Below are 9,414 nucleotides of genomic sequence, written 5' to 3'. Positions count from 1 at the left end.
CCTTTAAACCATTCCTAGAGGTTCTGTATTTGAAATGGAGCAATATGACTAGATGGAATCCATGCACAGACATATTATAGAAGTGATGGTGTGTGGCTGAAACATTAGTGGTCTCTTGGTCAGCACTGACAAACAAAACTTGGTGTGCTGACAGACCACCTTTTGCAATGGCTTTAGAGCTATCTGTGCCATCACGAAGGAGGAACTAGGAAAGGGTAGTTCTCCATGATAAGTATAAGATGGGGCTATTAGTCTTATACACAATTTTATTGCTCCAGAGAAGTCTGCAAGCAAGTTTTGTAAAGAAATAGTGCAAATTGTCCTGAAACATCTGTCACCAAGACCCCTCATCATAGCACAAAGGTTCATGATTGAGACATACAAAAATTATGCAGGGAATGGACAGAGTGGATAGAGAGATGCTCTTTACACTCTCACATAACACCAGAACCAGGGGACATCCACTCAAATTGAGTGTTGCGAGGGTTAGGACAGACAAAAAAAAATATTTCTTTACTCAGCATGTGGTTGGTCTGTGGAACTCCTTGCCGCAGGATGTGGTGACAGCATCTGGCCTGGATGCCTTTAAAAGGGGATTGGACAAGTTTCTGGAGGAAAAATCCATTACGGGTTATAAGCCATGATGTGTATGTTCAACCTCCTGATTTTAGAAATGGGCTATGTCAGAATGCCAGATGCAAGGGAGGGCACCAGCATGAGGTCTCTTGTTATCTGGTGTGCTCCCTGGGGCATTTGGTGGGTCGCTGTGAGATACAGGAAGCTGGACTAGATGGGTCTATGGCCTGATCCAGTGTGGCTGTTCTTATGTTCTTAATATGCGGCACTACAAAGCATACAGGCAAGGCACGTCATGACGTAGGCAGAAAGAGGCCCAAATCCTTTCCCTTGACGAAAATAGCAGTAATTCAGACTTTGAGAGTGATCTGATGAGGCTGGGAGTATACAGTATGAGCAAAGATGACAAATTAGCATTCAGGTTGACCCCAAGGGTAGCTGTAAAAGTGCTCACGATGCAATCGCGCATGGGAGCGACAGTGTGTTAGTCCACAAGCAAAGTCTGAAAAACTTTTGCGGAGATAAAAATGGATCACACATCCCTTTTGCTGAAGAGAAACAGAGGATAGTGCCCTTGGGAGTGATGCAAGTTGATGTGGAGCACAACTCCAGGTATCTTCTGGACTTGTATGGGTTGAGCAAAGTGGACCAGCACTGTGGGGATGCAGGTGGGTTTTTGCCCCTGGATTGAATTGCCTGAATTGAATTGCCCCTGGATTGGAAATACAGTGGACCCTCGGTATCCATGGGGAATCTGTTCCATGCCATGGATAATGAAATCTGGGGGGGGGGGGCCTGTGCGTTGCCACAATTACTTAGCTAGGGGCCACATCCAGCCCCCTCGAGGTCACGCATAGCCTCCAGACCTTCTCAGAAGCCTGCCAGACGTAACTAGAAGGCACTTCTGGTTCACTCTGGCAACTTCTGGTTGTGTCCAGTGGTGTCTTGAAGCACGGGGGGTTAGCATGCAAGGCTTTCCCTCATGTATTGCTCGTATCTAATGGGATGCTTGACTGTCCAGAAAGGCCAATAGCATTTGCCTTCACGTCTCTGTCAGCAACAGAGATGTAATGTAATTCTGCACAAATAGAAAAGGAGACCTTAAGTCTAGCGTGGGGTATGAAGAAATTCAATCAGTATCTGTATGGAAGAAAATCTACTCTCATCACTGCCCACCAGCCCCTAGTTGCTATTCTGAATCCAAGAAAGGGAATTTCTTTGATGGTTGCAGCTCGAATGCAATGCCGGGCTCTTTTCTTGGCAGGTTACATTTAGGACATGGGACACAAAAAGACAGTCACGCATGTAAATGTAGATGGCATGGCTGCTCATGTTTACCTGTAGCAGCTCTCAAGCAGCCGGAGACAGGGATGGAGTCCAGTGTGCGGTGAGGCAAGCCAGGAGACCATTTGGGGGCTACCTGGAAGCCACAAATGGTCTCCTGGCTTGCCTCACCGCACATCACTGGACTCCATCCCTGTCTCAGGCTGATTGAGAGGTACCTGGAAGCCACAGCACCTGCCCCATCACAGAGGAGGCTGAGCTCACACTTTTGCAAGTCTAGTCTCTCTGTGTGTAGTGCATGTACCTGTAACTGTAGAGGGTGAGACTAGAGCTGTGGCAGACAAGAGCTCAGCCTCCCCTCTATTGCGCGACCACTCAGAAACTGGGTGAAGTACGTGTGCAATGTGATTCCCATGATTGTATATGCGCTCCTCCACCCAGTTTCTGACTGGTTGAGCTGAGGCAAGGGAGAATGAGCTCCTGTCTGCCACAGCTCTAGTTTAGCAGCAGCTATAGCACAGCCTTCCCTGTGATCTCACAACCCCTCAGAAAGTGGGTGTAGTGCAAGGAGGAGGCCAAGGTTATTTTTCTTGCCCAGTATGGCTCTGAAGGGGAGGGGGAGGGGCTGCTGGCAAGGCGCATTCAGGTGCCTGCAAAACTTAGTGCGTTGCATCCCTATAGCAGGGGTGCCCAAACCCTGGCCCTGGGGCCACATGCGGCCCTCGAGGCCTCTCAATGTGGCCCTCAGGGAATCCCCAGTCTCCAATGAGCCTCTGGCCCTCCGGAGATTTGTTGGAGCCCGCACTGGACCAACGCAACTGCTCTCAGCATAACGGCGACTGTTTGATCTCTCGCGTGAGCTGTGGGATGATGGCTTCCTCCACTGCTTGCTGTTTCACATCTGTGATTCAGTAGCAGCAGCAAAGGAAAGGCCAGCCTTGCTTTGTACAAGGCCTTTTATAGGCCTTGAGCTATTGCAAGACCTTCATTCATTCATATAAATTCATCTTTAATATATTCATTTATGTGTACTTATGTAAATGTATTCAAATTTTAAATGTAAATTAATTATTTTTTTCTCCGGCCCCCGACACTGTGTCAGAGAGATGAGGTGGCCCTCCTTCCAAAAACTTTGGACACCCCTGCCCTATAGCTACACCACTGCACACGCAGGTACGCACACAGAGCCTCTGCAATCAGCAGTGGCAATCAGCACTGGCAAGTTAGATATGGCCGGTAAAGCTAAAGCTGTAGTGGAAATGCAGTCCTGGATTGGCTGAGATTGAGGTCCAAGACTGAGGCTTAGCGTGAAGCCCAAACTTATTTTGCAATAAATTTGTACTGTATCATTTGTTCTGCCATGGCCCAGATACTCTGGAGGTCAGGGCCCCCGGGATTTGGCCCCCATGCCCCCACCCTCTTCTCAGGCCTGGCAAGTCGTACTCAGATCCCGCCTCCTTGGTGTAAAAAGGAACTAGAGAAACTTATATAGTGCAAAAACAGTAAAGTGGCACACTGGTGCGCACTGAACGGTCTGTATGTGTGCCGCAGGAGTTTGAGGGAAGGTCATTTAATAGTAGGTAATTTGACCAGATGTAAGGGAGGGCACCAGGATGCAGGTCTCTTGTTGTCTTGTGTGCTCCCTGAGGCATTTGGTGGGCCGCTCTGAGATACAGGAAGCTGGACTAGATGGGCCTATAGCTTGATCCAGTGGGGCTGTTCTTATGGGAAGTGAGCCCCCCCCATCAGCAGTGTGGTTCGCCTTGTCAAAAAGCTGATGGTGCGCCCTGAAAATGTTAGTGCCTTGTCAGTGTGCTATGAGATGAAAAAAAAAGTTGAAAAGCGCTGCAGTGAAGCCATTTGCAAATTAAAGCATAAGTAGTAGCCGGAGCAGATAAGGAGGATTCAACTGTTATTAAGAGAGGAGACAGAAAGAGCTGCTCTTATCTGCCTGCGTCAGTTCCAGCTTTATTGATTAGTTTTTATTTATTCATTTACATTTTTGTATCATATTTTTCCCTCTTTTGGTCAGGGATCTCACTTTAACATATTCCAGGGATTGTAGCATTTTAACCTTTCACCCTGGTCTAGACATGGTGGAGTATCCACTGTCCCTTTTTAATGAGAAAACGGAGCCTCCTGTGGTCTTACTGGCTGGGCCGTGGAGCCAGCCAGATTTCCAGGAACAGATGGTGGGGATTCTTCTGACGGCACCAAGACCACAACCTGGCGGCTCCCTTCAAACTGCCCAAGTTAAATTATTAAAGATGCCATTTCCTTTCATCTTTCCAGTAAAATCTATCTTTGCTCTGTAATCCTGTGCATCACAGCAGAACACAGTGCAACACGGCCGCCCTCCACTCTCTTTGGAAATGGCCTTGCTTGAGCTTTGTTGGCTTACAGGGAGAGATTGGCATCCAGAAGGGAAGGTGCAGCATACTGGAGGCAGATCTGGAGACCGCAGAAGGTGGGCCAGGAGTCCTACTGCTGGTGGCTGTCTCTGGTTCGCAAACACCAAGTGGCACACTCTACTGTATTCGGGGGATGTGGAGAGTGAGACCAGCCTGCGTCCAGAGCACAAACAGTGGCTAAGAGCTGGTGGTGGGGTGCTGTACATGGATTGAAGCATGAGGTGGAATCCCCTCTCTACCCAGGGACACCTTGTCATATGAGTCAACATATTCACCACTTCTTTCTGTGAGACCAAGTGACATTCTTGTACAGGCCCCACTACTGTCTTCCCATCCCCTCTGGCATCTAGCACAACCTCCTTGTTCTCATATCGTCATCATCAACAACAACGATAACAGTACTTGTATGCCGCTTTTCCACAAAACAGTTTATAGACAAAAGGCTGCAATCCTAGCCACACTTTCCTGGAGGTAAACCCCATTGACTATAATGAGACTTACTTCTGAGTAGACTTGCATAGGATTGGGCTCAAAGTAAAATGATCAGAAGGCTCTGTGTCCCAAACAGGCTGACAGTCTAAAAAGATGCAGAAAAAGCCAGAGCAAAAAGCCACTATAAAAGACACTGTGCTGGGGTGAAAAGGGACAGTTACTCCCCCCCCCCCCCCCCGCTAAATATAAGAGGAGCACCACTTGAAAAAGTATCTCTTGCCCACTTGGCAGGGGCTAGCATATTTAAAGCCATCAAGGGCCTCTCCCCCACCACATCATTTTGCCATTATTTCCCTGTGCAGTCTTACAGTTCAATCTCCTGCTATTCACTTGGAAGGAGGTCCTATTATTTTCAGTGGAACCCACTGTCTAGTAAGCACGCACAGGTTTGCACAAGGCCTGGGCCACTGGCATATCTGCAGCAATGGCACATGGGCCAGGGCTACCAGCGCAAATGGCTGGCAGCCCCAGGCACATGTCAACAGAGCACCCAGCCACCACCAGAGCAGGTAAGGGACGGAAATGATCATATATTGGGCTGGTGGTGGTTTGTATATGTTTATACGTCTATATATGCTTTATATTTTTCCAGTGTTCAAAGAGCTTCACTTACTTGATCCTGTTGCAATCCTTACAGCAATCCTGCTGAGTGGGTCAGTATGCTTATCTCTATGTGCAGCTGGGGGTTTTGAAGCGGAGACAGGGTGGTTTGTCTAAGCCCCCTTGTGAGTTTCTGTCAGAGATAAAATTCAAGCTAGGAGCATCCTGTCTTCCCATGTTCTATGTTTGCTACAGCTGTATCACCTTCACTTGTCTAAAAGTCTCCTGCTATCTCATATAACTCTCCAGAGCACTGTGTATAAATCATCAGTATATAAATAAGGCTGCACTGTTTAATTGATTAATTAATTAGATTAGTCAATTTAAAATGTTTCGCTGACTAAAAAGACTCCCTAATTAATCAGGCACCAGACGTTTCCCCCAAAGTATTATTTTTCATTTAAATACTTACAAAAATTGCTAGTGGCAGGCATCATTTGAAAAGAGGCATTCTGCCTTTAGACACACAGGAAGGAATGCCTCTTCTAAGATGCCTCTTCTACAACACAACAGAATGAACCTGAAATCCAAATAGAGGAAGGCAAATATGATTACAGAAGCTTGGGTGGGAAACAAAATGGGGTTTTTGTGTGTCATTAATTGATTAGTTGTTGTTGTTATTAATGTCTGAAAGAAGGACAAGGCAGCAGTAGGTCTGCTGCACAGAGGGGAAGTAGTAGGAGAGGGCAGGCTGACTGAGGGGAGTAGTATCTAGTGGTTAGCACTTACTGCTCCCTGCTTTCCCTTTTGATGGCAGCTGAATGGGAGGAAATCGAATAGTTTCTATCTGTTGTCACCATACCAGAGACCAGGAAGGAGGGCCATCTGGGAGGGGAACTACTCCCAGGGGAGGACTTAATTCCAGGGGTTCTTAAATCAAAAGCACAGTACTGTCAGCGAGCATTGGCTACGATAGCCCACTGAGTTACTCATGAACATGGATTAGGCAAACCAAGAGCCATCACATGACTAGTTCTGCCATTTGCAGCCAATGAGTTCCTTAAGTGAGGAAAAAATACTCAATTCTAGTCATGATCTGCTTAAGGACATCACTTCCAGATTTATGACATCACTTCCGGCCCTCAGTGGGCATCATGAATGCTATTTAGCTCGCTGTATGGAATGGGTTTGACACCCCTGCTGAGAGGGACCTGGAATCCCTCATATGTCCTATGAGGAACAGTTAGTTCAGTATGTTTAACCTGGGAAACAGGAGATATGATGGCCATCTTCAAGGATCTGAAGGGCTGTAACGTATGAGAACAGGAGGCCTTGTTCTCTGTGGTGCCTGACAGTAAGGCTAGAACTAAAGGGTTGAAACTACAGGGGAGTAGATTTAGATCAGACATGAGAAAGAAACTGCGCAGTCGTGGGCTTTCCCTCACTGGAGGCTTTCAGGCAGAGACTGGGTGGCCACCTGTCAGGGATGCTGTTGTCACCTGTGGGAAGCAAAGGTTTGGACTAAACCAATAGCCACAGGGGAGGTACAGTAACTACTGCAGGCACCGCAACATGCCATATAGGCAGCCCTTTCCCACTTGCCATTGGAGCCATTCCAAGCAGCACCAGCAATGTGCAGGTGCTCAAGCAGATGCATGTTGCCATCACCGTCTGGAATGGTTCCAACAGTGAGAGGGAGGGGACACTTACATGGTAGGTTGTGGCACTTGCTGTACTTACGTGCCACCCCTTCCAGCTGTGCTACTGGATTAAACATCCTCCAAGGTCCCTTCCAACTCATAGAACACTATTCTGTAATTCTAGTATTTCTTTAATCATGTGACAATTCCATAAATCATGGAACCTACAGTAAGAGGGAGCTCTGCATCCCTGCTTTCCTTTGTTGGTCACACCGCTGCTTCAGAGGTTTTTCCACGAACACTTTAGCTTAGAGGTTACCAGGAGATACATCTTTATTTCTCCAGCATTGCACTAACACAGACTTTTTGGATTTATGTACAGGTTGCGGATCTGAAGGTGCACTCCTTTGGCAAATGTAAGGGTGTGACGGTCACATTGTGACCTGGAAGGACCCTGAAGCAGTCCACTCTTGCGTTTGCACAAGAATCCCCAGATACATTTCAGCTTCCTTACACACGTCCTCATTGTTTTTGGCTTTCCTTTACTTTCAGTCCTTGGCCTCTCTCTCTCTCTCTCTCATTCAAAATTTGCAAGGCCAGCTTTCTATTTAAACTTTGATTCAGAGGAAACAAATTGGCTGCATCAATTAGTAATGTTGCATCTGCCACTAAAACCATTAATAAGTCATCTTGTTATAAATGTGGAGGTCAGGCTGAAATAAGTGGAGCTGCTCTTGTCAAGATCCTAAAGCCAAGGCAATTCAAGCTTTGCAATCAGGAAAAATAAATAAATCCTGAATTTTTGCAAATCAGTACAACTTATGCTAATAGACTGAGGGCCCAATCATATACTTCCCTGGTGCCCAGATATACAGTGGAGCTGAAATGGCTGCGCTGTATCATGTGGAGCCAGGGAAACTGCCGAAGGTCTCCTCAGGATAAGGAAACACCTATTTCCTTACCCTGTGTCGAGCACAGCTGGCCCCAAGGAGTTTACTACTCAGACCTGCTCACAGAACCAAAGAGATCTGTGTTGGGTGGCTTGGCTCAGGAGGGGGCATCGGATATGGCAGCAGAGGCCAGTCAGCCTGCCTGATCCAGCACAAAGTTAGGATTGTGCCCTAAATTAAGAAAACCTGAAAAGAAAGCTCATAAAAACAGCTGGGGACTGAAGAACAGACGTGTTGTGTCACTTGTCACTAGTTCTGTCACTTCATCAGCTGCTGGAATGTCAGGCCAGGTTACAGCCAAGATAAAAGCTTATCTTGCCATGGCAAGACAGGGGGACATACTTGCTCTCCCTGAATGGTAGGGGCAAAACAAGAAGATGCCAGGCATTTCTAAGCATAATGCATCTTGGGATCTGCAGTTCTGCAACAGTCACCCCTGAGTGTTGAAGATGTGTAACTATACCTAGAGATTGTTAGTTCCAGTGTTATCAGTGAGGAACAGGTGATTACAGGTAAATGATGCAAAATATAACGTTGGGTTGCAACATTTGGTTGATTAATCAGTTGGGTTAATCAATCAAAACAGTGTTTTCAATTAATTGGGCAACAGGTTTCAAAAATTATTTTTTTAATACTTAGAAAATCTGGGTGGGGGGGTGACAGTCACCCTCTCAGTTTAAGTATTCCTCCATCCCTTGGATATTAGAGAGATTACCCTTCTGAGATGACTCTGTGCCAAGTATATGTGCCATCTTAAAGCACTGTCTGCTTTTTTTTCTTCAGAACCATTTTTTAATGTACAGATGAGAACAATTGAAACTCAAATGTTTACTTGATGAATATCTCAATCCTGTTCATGTAAACTCAGAAATAAGCCTCACCATATTCAGTGGGGGCTGCAATCCTATGCACACTTACCTTGGAGTAAACCCCAGTGGGGGGGGGGGAATGAGACTTACTTCTAGGTAAATAAGAATAAAAACGCATTGAGATTCTTTAGTTGATTCCTCAAGTAACATGGCCAAACTGTCATTGTTTGCTGGAACTCATGGGGTTGTAGTGAATGATGCTACTTGCCTGAAGTTTTGGAAAGGGGTGGGAAAGGTATGCAAGATGATGCTGCAAGCATGATCAGGCATGTTCATGCCCATGCTCTCTCTCTCTCTCTCTCTCTCTCACACACACACACACACCCACACCAGCCTGTTCTACAGATCATTATGGTAAACAGTGCACAATTTCTCCTTTACAGTATTATGCAGACGCATGAAGGGGTTCTGCAATTATAATTGAGTGAGGCTGCAATCCTAACCACACTTTCCTGAGAGTAAGCCCCATTGAACAAAATAAGATTTACTTCTGAGTAGATCTGGTTAGGATTGTGCCCTGAGCTTCCCCCCCCCCCCAATGTCTTCCTTTCTTCCTTACTTTGTTCCAAGCCAAACAAAATAAACACATCCTTTTAGGCCACTAGAACCGATATCACTGATCAACAGAGATGGCAAACTGTCGAGCTTGAAA

This window comes from Tiliqua scincoides, chromosome 2, assembly GCF_035046505.1.
Source record: "Tiliqua scincoides isolate rTilSci1 chromosome 2, rTilSci1.hap2, whole genome shotgun sequence".
Classification (NCBI taxonomy): Eukaryota; Metazoa; Chordata; class Lepidosauria; order Squamata; family Scincidae; genus Tiliqua; species Tiliqua scincoides.
This window is presented reverse-complemented; position numbering follows the sequence as displayed.